General features: G+C 33.0%; 1 long non-coding RNA gene across 1 annotated transcript; it reads right to left on the bottom strand.

The window, feature by feature from the left end:
• Window positions 1-6,732: 6,732 nt before the first annotated feature.
• LOC127719656 (uncharacterized) lies at window positions 6,733-9,775 on the bottom strand. Its single transcript, XR_007990445.1, has 2 exons — window positions 9,611-9,775; window positions 6,733-7,215 (listed from the first exon to the last, which is right to left on the bottom strand). It is a non-coding gene; the product is annotated as an uncharacterized LOC127719656 (long non-coding RNA).
• Between the last annotated feature and the right edge of the window lie 9,269 nt (window positions 9,776-19,044).

The raw sequence follows: 19,044 nt of genomic DNA, 5'->3' as shown, positions 1-19,044 counted from the left end.
TACCTTGACCTATAATGGTTTACTTTTATAAATTGTAACTTGGATGGAGAGTTGTCTCATTGGCACTCATACCACATCGTCCTATATCTATGGAACGGGAATAAAGGATGAAAATCGTACGAAATATTTAATTTAATTATGTAATAGAGTTTTATTGTTGTTCTTCATCTGAACATACTGGGACGTTTTCAACGATGCATAAAACATACTTTATAGCATGAATTAAATGGTAACAACTGTCGACTTAATCGGTACCCTTAGATATTCATCGACAAACGTTTAAAGATATTCACCGATAAACGTTATACAATTACTGTCTTTTGATGAGGTAAATGTGTGGTTTTATTGACTTTTGAAAAACTGATATTCACTGAGGCCAACGGCCGAAGTGAATGTCACTAGGTTTTTCAAAAGTCAATTAAACCACATATTTACCGAAACAAAAGACAGTAATTGTTTTATTCCATGTTCCGTGCGAGAAAAATATGTATAAAATAACAGTTATTTACCAAAACCAACTAAACGCCAAACAGTGTATCGTTATTATACACGTAAAAGCACGCGACGTTTTGCGCGGTGAATATACTTTTTTCCGCAGGTGAATATGCTTATTTATTTAAAATCCAATTCATATAGAAAAACCTACTAAAGTTCTATCATTATGGAATAATAAGGATATTCACCGATAACCGTTGAAAGATATTCAACGATAAACGTTAAAAGATATTCACGATAAGCGTTAAAAGATATTCACCGATACCCGTAAAAAGATGGAACAGAAATTGGTGGTAAGTAATTAATTCACTAATTCTTTCAGTTTATGTTTAGTAAAGAAAATAAATCACCCTTAATAAAATAAATCCAGCTAATCCGAATAACAAAAATAGTGGGTATCAACTAAAGACAGCAACCAAGCCCTACAGACACATTAAATAACCGACACACAGACAACAACCGACTTAAACATAGACAACATCACAATCATTACATAGACAACAACACATCCCTACAGAGACAACAACCTATCCATGCAGAAACAACAATCCATCCATACACAGACAACAACCCATCCTAACAAAGACATCCATTCCCAACAGAGACAGCAACCCATCCATACAGAGATAACAACCACCCTTACAGAGACATCCAATCTCTACAGAGACAACAATCCACCCAAACAGAGACAGCAATCCATCCATACAGAGATAACAACCACCCCTACAGAGACATCCAATCCCTACATAGACAACACATCCTTACAGAGACAACAACACATTCCTACAGTGACAACAACTCGTCCCTTAAAAGAAAACTACCATCCCCACAGAGCGTTGGTTTTACCTGTTGGAACAAGTTACAATTTCGTTACTGAAGAAGAACATATGGCGAACATGTTAAGTTGAATTTAATCAAATCAAATTTTAACAAACTTTAAATAAATGTTTATGTAAAGCCTCTGATATAAGATTATATTTTTATTCGGCATCACTTACTATTATTTAATTGATAGTTGTACCAGTTCTTACCAGCATCATGTCCATTTACACCATTTTAAGTGATTCTAACATTCTGGTTAATAATATATATATACCGGTACATTGATTGCTTTGTTTTACCTTTGTTTTACCTTTGTTTTATATTAAAAAGAACGGAAGACGATTTCCTGTCAGACGTTATAGGCCTAAATCGACCACATGGAAATAACTTGTCAAAGACATTAATTGTAAAACATTTTCATGATAATCAATAGAGGCTATTTATGTTATTACATTATATTTGCTTAGAGCTAGTCTATACTTCATAATTACTATTTTTGATTGAACTTTGTATCAATGTTTAATTTTAGATACACGCTTACTGATAAAACTAATAAGCTATTTGTACAAACTTTAAAAGTCAATAGTAATTATATCTTCAACAGCATATAAATTATATATGATGAAAATACATATAATAGGCTGAACCATTGAGATTCGTAATAACACGAAACAGCACATAATCAAAAGTCTTTCATTGTCACAAAAATTGATATAATGTCAAAATCTGTTTCATGTTATTACGAATCTCAATGGTTCAGCCCAAATAAATCATGCTCTCCCAGATTTATAGTACACATCCAACGGATTTAGTGTGAAGGCGTCATGAGCAGTCTGGAAAAACCCGACCTTGTGCAATGCAAAAATACTTATACTGACTGGATGTAGTAGGACCAACTAATATATATTGATCTTATCTTGATTTATGAGCTCTATAAACCATATCACCTTAAAAAATTAGGACGTGATATTCCGTTTGTAATATGACATCTAAAGGTACAGTCAAACTTACAAATCTATTTTTCCTGAATTAAAATCATTATCAATTATACATGCCTTACGTTCATTTAAATATAACTTAACGTCACTAAAGCCATGGGCGTAGCAAACTAGGTGGGACATAACACATCGTAAGAAAGGAGCAAAGGACCATCATCGTTTAAAAATGGAAAATTAACAATAGGGATGTATGAGCGCTCATCACTCCTCCTAACCTCGGACAGTGATGTCAAACACAACATTGAAATAACTGTAAAATCAAATAACAAAAAAGACAAAAGACATAAAAAAAACCCGATCTATGTAAAGGCAACAGTAGTATACCGCTGTTCAATAGTCATAAATCGATTAAGTGAAAACAAATCCGGGTTACAAACTAAATCAGAGGAAAACAACGGAACAACCGAAACACTGAACTGCAACAAAAACAAACGCCAACATACATACAAACGGACTATTTGATAACAACTGCCATATTCCTGACTTGGTACAGGACATTTTAAGAATAAATGGTGGGTGGAACCTGGTTTTATGGCTAGCCAAACTTCCCGCTTATATGGCAACGTTAAAAAAATACCGGTAAAATGACAACACTACGTGACAGGAATACAGTACAAATAAACGCAAGAACACTCAGGACAGAGAAGTACATAAATGAATAATATAATAGTACATTACAACATGTAAACCACAGAATAACAACGGACACCTCCCATGAATTTGCGACAGTACACTAGTACACCACAAACGAAGTATAAACTGCGCGTCACACGAATGTATCAACGCCACAACAAGTGACGGATTTTTGTGACGATTATATTATCACAGGTAAATTTCTAAAAATAGAATAGATCCGTTTTATTGTAGACACGTACAAGAATATAGAATTGGGATTGAATTTGTAATGGTGTTATTTTATAAATTTTCTAACCATGACAAAAATATTAAAATGGAATTGTGTTTGTAATGGTGTTATTGTTTGTATTTTTTAACCATGTTGGTTTTACTTATCAATCAAAACTAAGAGTACTTGCAGAATGTAGTGAGGTTTATAATGTTTGTGAACGCTAAACCCTTCCCTTACGTTAAACAGCGGTGTAAAAAATCAGCCAGAAAGGGCTTTTACTTAAACTGTTGGACAGTTTGAAAATAATAACAACTAAAGCTCATTTTCATTCCTGTAATCATCATATAATATTTTTTAATATGAGGCAGGCATTACCTGTGAAAGGGGACGAAGTCTGTATGAATTATTTTATTTAATTCAAACATATTTTAACTTCAAAATCTGTTAAAAAAGAAACGAAAATACCGTAACCGATTTCGGTTCTGTTGTTAGGGATTTTAGTTGTGACGTTATTTATGTTATGACGTCATATTCAATGTAAACAAAGAAACGATATCATCAGGTAACGGTTTTTCATATAAAGACATTCAAGGAATTATTAAAAATGAAATTGGTATCGCGTTCCTTCCTATATTTTACTAGACTGATAAATATATATTTTACTCAAAGACTCATGCAAACGATACCGGAAAATGGAAGTCGATTTCTGCGCAAATGCGGGAAAACAAAAAAGTCTGAAAATAAAAAAGTTAACGATTTTGAGTTCATCAGTAGAATGAAAATTTCGGGAATTTTTCCTGTTTTTTTTTTTTTTTAATTTTATTGATTTTTCTACCGTAATAGGGGACTTTGTCCTCTTAATATGAGGCAGGCGTTATCTGTGAAAGGGGACGAAGTCCGAATCAATTACTTTTTTTTAACATATTTTAATGTTCAAAAAGAAACGGAAATACCGTTACGTTACCGATGTTGGTTCTGTTGTTAGGGATTTTAGATGTGACTAAGCTGGCCCTCGACTGACTACTACCAGAGACATATATACACAGAGATTGGCAACTCCGTGAAATCCCGTTAAAAAACGCGGCCCGGAATGAGATTCTCGTCGATAATTATTCTACAACATGTAGACAAGTCAGGGATGAATAACCTCGATAGCTAATCAAGAAAAGTAATAGGAAAACTTATTTCAGATCAAATGAATTCTTTTTCTAAAAAACTACTTGAAATAGTTGTATTTTTTTTAATGTATTTGATTGAGAAAATATTTTTTTCTTTTTTTCGGCATTTCTTTTAATTTAAAAAGTAAAATCTGGTAATGATCATCATATTACAAGAAACATTTCTTTGCTAAAGTTTGCTTCTAAATTACACAGTGAAATTATGTGTGTCCGATTTTCCGGTCATTATTTCCTTAGAGTTGTGACTGTGGATTCACAGGTGTGCGATTACGCAATTTATTGCCCTCCGATCACCTGAATTTTGCCGGATGTGAAGTTCTAAGTGGATTATTACTTGGTAATTGTTTTTACAACTAAACAAATTCTGACATTATTTTAACCATGACCAGAACTTTATTTTAACAGAAACACTGGGCTATACTATGAATAGGGTAAACGGACAGAAAGTCACAGTACAAAAAGTCACAGGACATAAAGTCACAAATTGGATAGGACAAAAAGTCACAAATAATTTATTGACAATTGTTTGAATATATATGAGAAAGATCTTCAAATAATATCTTTTTTCACATTTATTCATTTTTAAGTTCAGGAAATTGTTCATAAACCTTGATAAATGAAAAATTATTAAATTTTAATCATGCAAATAATATATTTCTTGGCACCATGAAGCCATTTAAGTGCCAAACCACTTTGACATTTTGTTATCATAACAATTATTTGATCATCATTGATATTTATTGAATAAATTTTAATTACAAAGTTGCTTCATATATTATAGTTCAATAAAAAATCAAAAAAATATTTTTAAAATTAGTGTTTTCTTGTTCAGAGAAAAATAATCTCAAAACTGAATTGTGACTTTTCGTCCGTGACTTTTTGTTCTGTGACTTACTGTCCTACATTCTACTATAGTATTCAATCAGGAACAAAAATAGTCATTTAACATGTCAAAAAAAGAAATCAGAAATTTTATTTTAAACATATGTAGCCAGTAGAATTTTGTCTCGTGGAAAACGGATTTAAATGATTAATTTTTGATTGACCAACAATTACATTATTTGTGGAACCTTTGCATGAATTTCCTAAATGAACGTACATTATGTACAGTGTTGTAGAAATCACTATTTTTGCTGTCATGAAATATTGAATATGAATCTGTCATTATTTGTAGTTTTTTATAGACTTAATATCACTGACCCTGATTAAAAACAACGTGTATCATAAGTACAGTAAAATGCTCTGCTGAACTGTAGAATTTTAATGTTGTGTTTCATAGACCACAGAAGTACTGCAACATCCTTATCTTTACTCTTTCCTATCGGGTAGTGAAACTCGAGTTTGAAATTAGAAAGATTTAAAATTGAAAACAAGTTTTATCTGATCTTTTGTGGGTTTATGTTTCGGTGCAGTGCTATGTGGGCTGTTATTTTCTTTTCATTTGTCATTTTTTTATCTGTGTTACATGACCTTGTACTTTTTGTATTGCCCCTTGACATCTCCTGCTTCTGTTTAAACCTTTACCACTAATATCTCATCTGGTTTGAATAAAATAGTGTCTCATTCCCGGAATTTGTTATACAGGAATTCATTTTAATATCGGTTTTTTATAAGCATATAAACTGCTTGGTCTCTTCACACAATTTATGTTTAGGACGGAATGCATCAATAGGTACATACATGTACCAGGTCACACGTTATGTGCTTTTGACCTCCACAAGAATTCTTAAACATTCATAGATGTGCAAAGAATTTTTTTGTCGTTGGGTTGTTGTCTCATTGACATATACCTCACATTTCTGAATAGTCATAGCAGCTGTGCCTTTTCAATTTATTGCAGAAAATATTTGCATTAACATTTTTCAAAATAGGCGAGGTGAAACAGTGATCACAGAATGAGGACATGTAAAACTGAAACAACACAACACAACAGATAAATATAAACAAGCACCATTGCTAAAGGACTGAAACAAACATAGATGATGACTAATATGAGCGACTAGTAGTGTACAAGTAGAGTGAACATTTCTTGCTTCTTATTCTACACATTTTGTCATTTCATGTAAACAATTAAATATGTTATTTTCCGAGGAGAGGAAGGAATTTGTGAAACGAAATATTTTGCCTTTAGTACTGTCAAGTTATATATTCACAGGAGTGTTGTTGAATAAATGAACATTTTCCTATTTTTTACATTATGCTACCTTTATGCTACAAAGGTAGCATTTCCATTCTCATGATATACAAAGATATTATAGAGTGGCCTTCCAATGATAGTCATACATGTAAATCATTGTCTCATTGGCAATCATACTACATCATCATATTGTTATACATGTATGTAAAAATTATGTACATGTATACTTTGTAAACGTAAAGAAGACAAATGAAGTTGAACACAAGATATTTATTTGCATTTTTATCCGTATAGTCTCTGCACAACTGCCACTTCTGTTTCAAATTCAATAGATTGAATGCGGAGTCTTGTATTTATTCTTAGTTCAATTATGTCATCATCACTTGCACAAAAATCGCATACACATGTACATCAAGTTTGGCATATGAACTATGATATTTGAACTACAATAATGTGGTGTTTTCACAGTCAGGATAAGCACATGTCATTTTCTCTCTTACAAAACCATTTTTTAGTATCACATTGATAGTAGTACATGTAATCGGTCCACTACATGACTGTGCAGTAACATTTGAAATAGTCAAATAATAGTTGTTCCTGTCTGCCAGGGAATCTTTTTTTAAAACAGAAAGGCTAGGGAGTCCTACATTCAGCACATGTATGATATTACATCTCTTGTATGCTGCACTGTTAGGTAAATTTGATCAACATCTTTGTTCTTTTATAACATGCAGGATCCTGTTAAAAAAAAATGCTGTCAGATACTGAATGTAAATATACATGTATATAAACTTGTAAATGTCATCAAAGTGGTGGAAATAATGAAAAAAACAATTTATATACACAAAACCGGTATGTCTTGGGAAAGTAATTCCTGTGATCAATGGTGATGGGTACATGTACATTTGTTCTTTAAAGATGGACAATTTTATAAACTGTAGCCATGGACAGGGGCCTGTCTTTATATTGAAGAGAATGAAAATGGCCAACAGCTTGAATGGTCATTTTTAATTGTAAATTGCATCAAAGCTGGTGAAAATATGGAAAAAACAACTGTTATACACAAATTCAGTATGTCATAAGAAAGTAATTCATGTGCTGGGAATAATTATTCTCTAAAGATGGAAAAGTTTATTGACTGTAGACATGGACAGGGGCCTGTCTTTATATTGAAGAGAATGAAAATGGCCGACAGCTTGAATGGTCATTTTTAATTGTAAATTGCATCAAAGCTGGTGAAAATATGGAAAAAACAACTGTTATACACAAATCCAGTATGTCATAAGAAAGTAATTCATGTGCTGGGAATAATTATTCTCTAAAGATGGAAAAGTTTATTGACTGTAGACATGGACAGGGGCCTGTCTTTATATTGAAGAGAATGAAAATGGCCGACAGCTTGAATGGTCATTTTTAATTGTAAATTGCATCAAAGCTGGTGAAAATATGGAAAAAACAACTGTTATACACAAATCCAGTATGTCATAAGAAAGTAATTCATGTGCTGGGAATAATTATTTTCTAAAGATGGAAAAGTGTATTGACTGTAGACATGGACAGGGGCCTGTCTTTATATTGAAGAGAATGAAAATGGCCGACAGCTTGAATGGTCATTTTTAATTGTTAATTGCATCAAAGCTGGTGAAAATATGAAATAAACAACTGTTATACACAAATCCAGTATGTCATAAGAAAGTAATTCATGTGCTGGGAATAATTATTCTCTAAAGATGGAAAAGTTTATTGACTGTAGACATGGACAGGGGCCTGTCTTTATATTGAAGAGAATGAAAATGGCCAACAGCTTGAATGGTCATTTTTAACTGAAATTGCATCAAAGCTGGTGAAAATATGGAAAAAAACAACTGTTATACACAAATCCAGTATGTCATAAGAAAGTAATTCATGTGCTGGGAATAATTATTCTCTAAAGATGGAAAAGTTTATTGACTGTAGACATGGACAGGGGCCTGTCTTTATATTGAAGAGAATGAAAATGGCCGACAGCTTGAATGGTCATTTTTAATTGTAAATTGCATCAAAGCTGGTGAAAATATGGAAAAAAACAACTGTTATACACAAATCCAGTATGTCATAAGAAAGTAATTCATGTGCTGGGAATAATTATTCTCTAAAGATGGAAAAGTTTATTGACTGTAGACATGGACAGGGGCCTGTCTTTATATTGAAGAGAATGAAAATGGCCGACAGCTTGAATGGTCATTTTTAATTGTAAATTGCATCAAAGCTGGTGAAAATATGGAAAAAACAACTGTTATACACAAATCCAGTATGTCATAAGAAAGTAATTCATGTGCTGGGAATAATTATTTTCTAAAGATGGAAAAGTGTATTGACTGTAGACATGGACAGGGGCCTGTCTTTATATTGAAGAGAATGAAAATGGCCGACAGCTTGAATGGTCATTTTTAATTGTTAATTGCATCAAAGCTGGTGAAAATATGGAAAAAACAACTGTTATACACAAATCCAGTATGTCATAAGAAAGTAATTCATGTGCTGGGAATAATTATTCTCTAAAGATGGAAAAGTTTATTGACTGTAGACATGGACAGGGGCCTGTCTTTATATTGAAGAGAATGAAAATGGCCGACAGCTTGAATGGTCATTTCTAATTGTAAATTGCATCAAAGCTGGTGAAAATATGGAAAAAACAACTGTTATACACAAATCCAGTATGTCATAAGAAAGTAATTCATGTGCTGGGAATAATTATTCTCTAAAGATGGAAAAGTTTATTGACTGTAGACATGGACTGGGGCCTGTCTTTATATTTTAAAAATTGAACGTGGCCGACAGCGAGAATACTGAATTTTAATTGTAAATTGCATCAAAGTGGGTGATTTAATGAAAAATTCAACATATTTACACAAAACCAGTATGTCTTGGGAAAAGTGATTCATCTCATAAATGGTTTTATTCCTTTTCGAATGAAAAGGTTTTAATAAAAAATACGTCCGTGTAAAAAATTTTCATAACGTCCATGTCGGCCAAGCTTTCCCCTTATTATTGACCACAATAAAACGTTAATCGTCACAATATTTTAACTAACAATTACTACAAACTGAATAAAACAAGGTAAATAATTTACGAAATTGAAATATATACTTACATTATGCTGTTTTGAAAAGCTTGATGTAAAATAAAAATCGAAGCGGTGGTGAACTTGTCATGATCAGATGCAAAATGGCGATCTCGTTAAAGTCTCGTGTGATGCGTGTTTTTAATTGGATTTCGCTGACCACTGTTACAGTTGCCAATCTCTGTGTATATATGTCTCTGCTACTACACTTTGTTCATAGACAGCCGGTACGGCCCAATGTAGGAGGCAGAATTTTGCCCTCGGGATTTTAACGAGATTTGACGTTTCGTTGTCACATGGCAACGCATCGGTGTAAATGGCGCCATTGAACATTCATCTCTCATTGTGACGTAATAACATAAGCATTGTGACATTTAAAAAATTCGGGAAATGCACGAATGTGAAAGTTATGTTTTTCTCCATGTTAAGTACGCGTAATTTGATTGGACGAATGTGTATCTGTATGTATTCTTCACCTCTAATATAGGAGATTGAAAACAAGTCTCTTGACTAATCAGATTCTACAATAGAACGGCTCTGACCGGCTGTCTATGAACAAAGTGTAGTAGTCAGTCGAGGACCAGCTTAAGATGTGACGTCATCTTAGTCATTACGTCGTTTTCAATGTAAACAAAGAGACGCTATCATCAGGTAACGTTTTTTTTCGTATCAGAGAATAATTAAAATGAAATTGTTATTGTTATTGACTGAAAAAGTCTCACGACCAATGAGACCGGAAGAAAGAAAGAGATGTCTCTGCAAATGCGGGAAAATAAAAAAGTTAGAAAAAAAAAGTTAACGATTTTGAGTTCATTAGTACATTGGAAATTATTTTTTTATTTTGTTTTTATTGATTTTTCTACTGTTATAGGGGACTTCGTCCCCTTATTATAACATAGAACCACATTTTGGTCTCAGTGTGTTGTTTAAAAGATGATTGTTTTATACCTGAAGAAGATTAAACTATTTATATTATGTTGTTGAAAATTTTAATGAAAAATTTATATTGTTTAATGTAGTTTATCTATGCATTTTAATAGTCACTTATAATTCTGTATAGAATGAGTTTCATTTAAAGCAGTATTGTTTAAAGATCTTTTAAACTTATAAATATCGATTGTACTAATTCGCGGTCGCGAAACACGTGACTTCATCGTGATCAGTTTCACGGAAAAATGGCGCCCGTCAAATTATTATAGTTTGCCTCGAGGCAAACTTTAAACATAAGTATTTACATATCAACGTGTTCATACATAGGACCCCCTTCATCATATGCATCTTTTCCTTCCGAATATTTTAATGCCCATAAAGTTATATTTAACTGTTGGTTTCATAGAGAACATTCACAAAATATTTCAGACCTGCTGAAGAATGTTTGGGATTGTGTTCACAATATGACCGTAAAGTCACTGCAAATCCATTTTTGTGTTTTATTGTCACCAATCGTGTACAGAAACTTACCCATATTTACTTATTCATTCATAATAACTAGCGTCAGTGTATATTTTGGACGTTATTGCGAGCTTAACGCAATAATATTTTTTTTGTCAATAAATGATCAGTCTTCACGGTAAGAGTTTAAGTGATCAGTTCCACGATTTAATTCTGAATCAATATGATAAAATCACATTAAATGTCTTTGGTTGTAATTTTGATGGACTGTAGAGTGCTTGTTTTGTCTTTTGTTTTGTATTCCCTTTCTTATATAGGTTAAGGAGAATATATTACTTTAAACGGAAATTTGGTGTCAGACTATCAATTAACTCCCTCAAATTTAGAACGTATGTAAAAGTAACCCTACCCTGACACAAAATAGTGCTTTTGATGTCATTAGTTTACCTAAACTAACCAACGAATTTGCAGAAATGAAACTTTTGGTGAACAAGAAATATATTTAGACCATTCTGAGTTAAAATTAACTTGTCTATGAGTTTGAATTTAAAATTCAGGATTAATGTGCTCCATAGTATACTAATGCAAGATCTCCAGGAAATCAGGGGTTATTTTAGCCTGGCATCCTGACCCAATCTAATACTTCGTCCATAGGGCCAGGCGTAATACAATCCACGTGACCAACTATCAGCGCTGAACAGGACTGAATTACTGCGCATATGCGTATTTTATAATCAAGGAATATATCGATCGGATTGTTAATTAACTGTTGATTCACGATTTTAATCAACAACGCTTGGATTATATTTGTTAAAGTTTTCGAAATTTGCATTTCATATGAAAATAAAAATAGTGTTCAATAAATTTGTGGCAATATAAATATTTCCCGCCATGTGTCAAGAAATGACGCTATCCCAAGATGCATCATTCTAACATCCAATTGACGGAACCATGTTGTTGTATTCCGCCTGGCTCTACTGTCAAGCAGTTGGCCAGGATCCCAGGCTAGGGTTATTTTTGGTAGTACCTGTGTTCCGAAGGTCAAATATATATATATATTATGACTTTAAAGGTATTTTGAAAATTGGCATGTAGATAGGTGATACATGTACAATTCAGGATATACATGTTCCTGGTTTCTATAAAGTTAAACTTAAAGGGGCACTAGCTGTGAAATTCATGTTCACCGATTTGACTCATATTTGATTTATAACTATGTAAAACAGTTATCCACATCATATAAAGTTTTCAGGGCATGGGCCCGATAATATGTAGCTTCGTTTCGTGCGTATTTTAGTCTTGACGCCATCTAATTAATTATCGAGCTTACCCCCGAAGACCTCCGATAGTCATACAAGCGATAAAAACATAAATATAGATATCACACTGTGTCTAAACTACCCCGGCAAAAAATGTTTGGACTCGATAGTATCTAATGTCCGGTACGGTGACGGACAATCAACAGACAGAGAAAAGGTAGAATTTCTGTTTAATTATTTGTTTTTTAATAACATTGAAGAATAAACATACACATATAACTATTTTCGATTGTGTGATGTAATATTTTCTACAACCGTTCTAGATTAATGGAGAAATAAGTAAAAAGGCACATGAAAATGGTGAATTGAGTGAACCTTGCTACGAATTTGTTTAATTTCTTTTTGAATTGTGCACATTGTACGGAAAGAAAAGTACGGAAAGAAAGACATTAACACAGAGATTGCATGGCTAGTCACTATGAGCACCTCGATATTTGCATTTCTGTGCATGGAACGAAAGAAATGGGTCATGTCAAAATGGAAGGACCCTGTTTCGTCAATGTTGTTTATTACATAAGGACCCTGTTTTGTCTCAGTATAGGACCCGGTTTTGTTTTGTTTTGAAACCACAAATTTATGAAAAGCTACGTTAACACGGATCTGAACATTGCCCATCGGAAAAAATTAAATATGTGAGTCAAAATGATGTTATAAAGATGTAATTGCAATTCAAACATGTCGTGTTAAAATATATTTCAAACGGGAACTTTTCGAAATAGGGAGTAGACATTTTTGAATGCTATACGTATACCTTATTGAACTTATCTTCGAACTAAGTTTAAATGGAAATAAATACTTTATATTAATTCCTTAGGATATAAAAAGAAGATGTGGTGTGATTGCCAATGAGAAAACTCTTCACAAGAGACCAAATGACACAGAAATTAACAACTATAGGTCACCGTACGGCCTTCAACAATGAGCAAAGCCCATACCGCATAGTCAGCTATAAAAAGCCCCGAAATGACAAATGTAAATCAATTCAAACGAGGAAACTATCGGTCTAATTTATGTACAAAAAAATGAACGAAAATCAAAAATGTAACACAGCAACAAACGACAACCACTGAATTACAGGCTCCTGACTTGGGACAGGTACATATATACGGAATGTGGCGGGGCTACACATGTTAGCGGTATCCCAACCCTCCCCATACCTGGGAAATTGGTGTATCAGTACAACATAAGAACGAACTATAAAAATCAATTGAAAAAGGCTTAACTCATCAGATGGATACAAAAAGAAATACATCTAACAAATGTTTATTTGTTTTCTATACTACTACTGTAATGATGTAAAAATAAGAAGATGTGGAATGATTGTGTTACCATATCAATTTATCAAGAGTAAGGATAGTATGCTTTACTATACTATACGCTATGTTTACAATATATTTTACTCATTCGATCATCCATTGACATACAGTGAGAGAAAAAGCACCGCTTTGAAGGCCGTACTTTGACCTATAATGGTTTACTTTTACAAATTGTGACTTGGATGGAGAGTTGTCTCATTGGCACTCATACCACATCTTCCTATATCTATTAGTCAATCCAAGTCACAATTTATAAAAGTAAACCAGTATAGGTCAAGGTACGGCCTTCAAAACGGGGCATTGGCTCACACCGAACAGCAAGCTATAAAGGGCCCCAAAAATTACTGTAAAACCATTCAAACGTATAAGAACGTTTTGGATATCTCAAATCAAAATGGTTGCCTTTCGAACGTGTATTTTATGTCCTCTTCGAAATACACAAGTTCTAAACTTCCCTATTTAAATCGAAATAATTCTATCATGCCATGCTCTACGCTCATTTTAACATAGGTAGGCATTATATTTGTCAATATTTTATACCTTGCTAACGCTTGGTTTAAAAATTTTAACAAATATAATGCCTACCTATGTAAAAATGAGCATTTAGCATGGCATGAAAGAATTATTTCTTTTTATACATATAAGTTGGTTTGCAACATCATAACGTTCAATATCTTCGTCTTCGTCTTCGTAAAGCAACCTAAGTGGCAATTTAGCCCGTGAAAATTAAAATTACAATGAGACAGCTTTTCATCAGAGACCAAATGACGACAAATATAGAACACCGTATGGCATCCAACAATGAGAACCGCCCATACGGCATAGCAAGCTAAATAAGGGCCCGAAATGAAAACTGTAAAAAAGAAACTAATGTGAACACTAACGACCTGATTTATGTACAAAATAAAAAACGAAAAACAAATACATGTATGATATACAGCAACAAAAGACAACCATCGATTCACAGGTTCCTAGATTCGGTACTGGCACATACAGAATGGCGGGGTTGAACGTGTAAGCACCCCCCTCCCCCCAAAAAAACAAGAAAAAAACTGGTATAACAGCACAACATATGAACAAACTATAAAATTCAGTGAGTTGAAAAAGGCTTAACTCATTTGATTAGAGAGCCCCTATAGTAAATATGCGATTGGTGAATGTCTCTGTTTTTTCGTCTTTTATTCAATTTTATGATGGTTTACGACATAGTTACTTTATATCAGTGGCGGATCAAGGGGGTAGAGTGAGTACGCCGACCCCCTCCCCTTTTTGGTGGCTAGAAATAATTATTTTATCATGTTTTTTACGATTTTTATATAATTTTTTATTTAGCATAAAATCGTAAAAAAAAAGTTCCCCTTGCTACGCTCGGCGGTGTAAAATCCGTTTATGAATATGCCCCTTTCAAAAATCATGGCCTCGTTCCGCCCTTGCATATTGACAATTTTAAACTTGACCAACGTGCTTAAATTGTAGAACACTTGTCAATGTACGTTAATCATTATACAATGAAGAGATAAACCTATATATAATAGTTATACCATATAGGGCAGTTGTTAACAACTTGATACTAGTGCATTAAAGAATTTGTAAATGTTAAAAAAAGAAGAAAAAAAAGAAAGAGATAAAACATCGTTTATTTATAAAATTACTAATCAAATAATCATCATTGCAATTTCCGGATGGCCTAAGACTATTATACTAATTTATACTTAGTATTATTGTAACAAGGAGGGGTAAACAGATTTTTAACGCTCTATTATTGTGATCCTTTGCGCCGCATGGAAATTCCTTTTCTTGGGCGATTCTGCATGCATATACATTTGTCTTATTCTCTTGCTTTATAATGAACGTGTAGTTTCAAAATATTTATTTTCAAACGATCATACTGTCACCCCCTTTAAGTAGAGCGGAACATTAAGATAACCATCTTGTTGTCCAAGAAAATCACATATCAAATCAAATTTTCAAGGCCGTACACTATTTAAGTTTGAACACTTAAATTTACATAGTTGATATAAACAAATCTAATTGCGTTACAATTTTTAATTTTTCCTTTTTTTTTTATACAAAACAAAATTGAAATTTGCTTTGTTCTAATATAGCAGGAAATTGAGTGTTTACGGATTCAAAAAGGTTATAAGTTATCCTCTGAAAGAAAATGTTTTTCAACGATCCCTCAAACTGCTGTTGAACGCCATATTTTATTTTTCGTCATGCGAGTATGCATTATTTTCTATGACAAAACCGGGTCTGCTTTGTGAAATTTAAGGACAAAACCGGGTCGTACACATTGACAAAACCGGGTGCTTCAATTTTGACATGACCCACTTCTTTCATTCCATAGATATAAGAAGATGTGGTATGAGTGCCAATGAGACAACTCTCCATCCAAGTCAAAATTTATAAAAGTAAACCATTATAGGTCACAGTACGGTCTTCAACACGGAGCCTTGGCTCACACCGAACAGTAGGCTATAAAGGGCCCCAAAAAATTACTAGTGTAAAACCATTCAAACGGGAAAACCAACGGTCTAATCTATATAAAAAACGAGAAACGAGAAACACTTATGAACCACATCAACAAACGACAACTACTGAACATCAGATTCCTGACTTAGGACAGGTGCAAACAAATGCAGCGGGTTTAAACGTTTTAATGGTACCAAACCTTCACCCTTTTTCTGAAACAATAGTGTAACATCACAACATAAAAAGACACACTATAAAATATAAACTGAAATAGCTTAACTCAATCATGCACAGACATGCAAATATTGAGGTGATCATAGTGAAAAGTCTTGAAATCTCCTTGTTAATATCTTTCTTTCCGTACCTTTCTTTCCGTACAATGTGCTCAATTTAAAGAGAAATTAAACAAATTCGAGGCAGGGTTCAATCAATTCATCATTTTGATGTGCCTTTTTACTTATTTCTCCATAAATCTAGAACGGTGGTAGAAAATATTACATCACACTATTGAAAATAGTTATATATGTATGTATATTCTTCAATATCATTAAAACAACATATAAATAAATAGAATTTCTACATTTCTCTGTCTGTTGATTGTCCGTCACCGTACCGGACATTAGATACTATTGAGTCCAAACATTTTTCGCCGGGGTAGTTTAGACACAGTGTATCAATAGAAAAAGAACTCGTGTTATTGGATTATTCTAGGTCTGTTTAATTTCATATTATAGATTTAAAATATACGTTAATCATCGTTTTTACCTGTATAAACTCTTACCGTGAACACTGATCATTTATTGACGAAAAAAATATTATTGCGTTTAGCTCGCAATAATGTCCAAAATATACACTGACGCTATTTTTTTTATGAACGAATAGATAAATATGGGTAAGTTGCTGGATTAACAGTGACTTTACGGTCATATTGTGTACACAAAATCCCAAACATTCTTCAGCAGGTCTGAAATATTTTGTGAATGTTCTCTATGAAACCAACAGTTGAGTATAACTTTATGGGCATTACAATATTCGGAAGGAAAAGATGCATATGATGAGGGGGTCCTATGTATGAACACGATGATATGTAAATACTTACGTTTAAAGTTTGCCTCGAGGCAAACTATAATAATTTGACGGGCGCCATTTTTCCGTGAAACTGATCACGATGAAGTCACGTGTTTCGCGACCGTGAATAAAACATTGAATTATTTTCAGAAATAAAGTTGTCGGAATTTAATGATTATAAATATAAAATGAATTAATATGATACAAAAACATATCATATTCAATGGAATTGAGTTTAAAATGACCGATTGAAAGTGGTTAATAATAGAACAAAAACTAATATCAATTATCAGACTCGAAATACAATTACCGTTTCCTGGCATTTATAATAACAACAACAGGTGCGTGTTCTGTTCATTACAGGTGGTCTCTCGATATCTTTCTAGTTGGTCGATACCACCGAAGAGTTCGGCACGGGCACAATTTAACAAACTCAATTCGCTTAAAAACTCCCTCTTTTGGTATTTCACTTCACGTGCAAATTTAAAATGGACAAAGTATGTAACTTTTAGTTCATATTCGTCCGCCAAGTTGCTAGTGCTTCTATATTTGCATAATTTAAATGATATATTTCTATTCTGTACTTTTAGTATTCATGGTAATAGTCTATTTGCTAATTATCGATTTGTATCTGTTATTACACACTTTTAACACAGGTTGTTTCCCATTATGTATGTAGACGGGTTCTATACCTGACAAGATGGACTGCTGTCCATGAAAAGAAGGATAACATGAAAGTGATTAATAGGCGTTTCAACCAATTGAAACATATCAGTGGTCATCTGAATGACTTTAACTTTACCCTAGATTCAACAGCTTTCTTGTAAAGGAAATCAAGATAGGAAACGGAAGCCGTCAAATGTGTCTACCATAGCACGAGGAAAGAGAATTAGATTATGTACTGAACAAAACTGGTATTACTTAAACAAAATATGCGAATCTACGTTGACCTTTTTCATGAAACTGTCTTGAAGATAAAAATGTGACACTAGACTGGTGTAAAGGGATGAGCAGTCAGATGGTTTTATACTATTTTATGATGAAAGAAACTTAGAATAATGTACTGATCAAAACTTATAATAGAAAGAATTAAAATAAAAAAAAATACTGAACTCCAAGGAAAATTCAAATCGGAAAGTCCCTTATGAAACGTCAAAATCAAATGCTCATACACATCAAACGAAAAGAAAACAACTGTCATATTCCGGACTTGGTACATGCATTTTTTTTTATGTAGAAAATGTTGGATTAAACATGATTTTATAGCTAGCTAAATCTCTCACTTGTATGACAGTCGCATAAAATTACATTATATTGACAACAATGTGTCAACTAAAGAAACAGACTTAATAGGTAAAAATGTCAAAAATATATAAGTTTATACAGTGCTATTAATCGTTTTTTTCGTCTTTTTGATTGATGTATATAGCAAACGTTCATCCAAATACCCATTTTATTAATAATATGTGACTTTTAAATTCATTACTGATATACGTTGATATTGAATTAATGTATGGGTTGATGTTTAGCGTCCAGTTGCAAATATTTCATGCAAATCAGGTCGAGAACCTGTTAATGTGATATTAATATGATCTTTGGTTTGTGCTAGACTGACAAGTTTAGTCCGATTTCAAAAGTGGTTATTCCCTAGGTATTAACAATCTGCAGAAAGATAAAAGTCACATCCACGGACACATTTTTCTAAATAATGCCATGTGCTTAACATAGAGAAAGCAATTTTCAAGTCTTTGATTTAACCTGACTGGAAATCGAAGCCACAACGAAAAGACAAGTCACTTGAGGTAAGCAGGTTACCACGAAACAACCGTTGTAATTTTACGCTATAGAAGTGTGTTATGATGCCGTATAACTGAGAGGTTTTCCTCATTATCACATA

Source organism: Mytilus californianus, unplaced genomic scaffold (assembly GCF_021869535.1).
Source record: "Mytilus californianus isolate M0D057914Y unplaced genomic scaffold, xbMytCali1.0.p SCAF_11, whole genome shotgun sequence".
Taxonomy (NCBI): domain Eukaryota; kingdom Metazoa; phylum Mollusca; class Bivalvia; order Mytilida; family Mytilidae; genus Mytilus; species Mytilus californianus.
The sequence above is the reverse complement of the archived record's forward strand: the minus strand, read 5'-3'. Positions and strand labels throughout refer to the sequence as shown.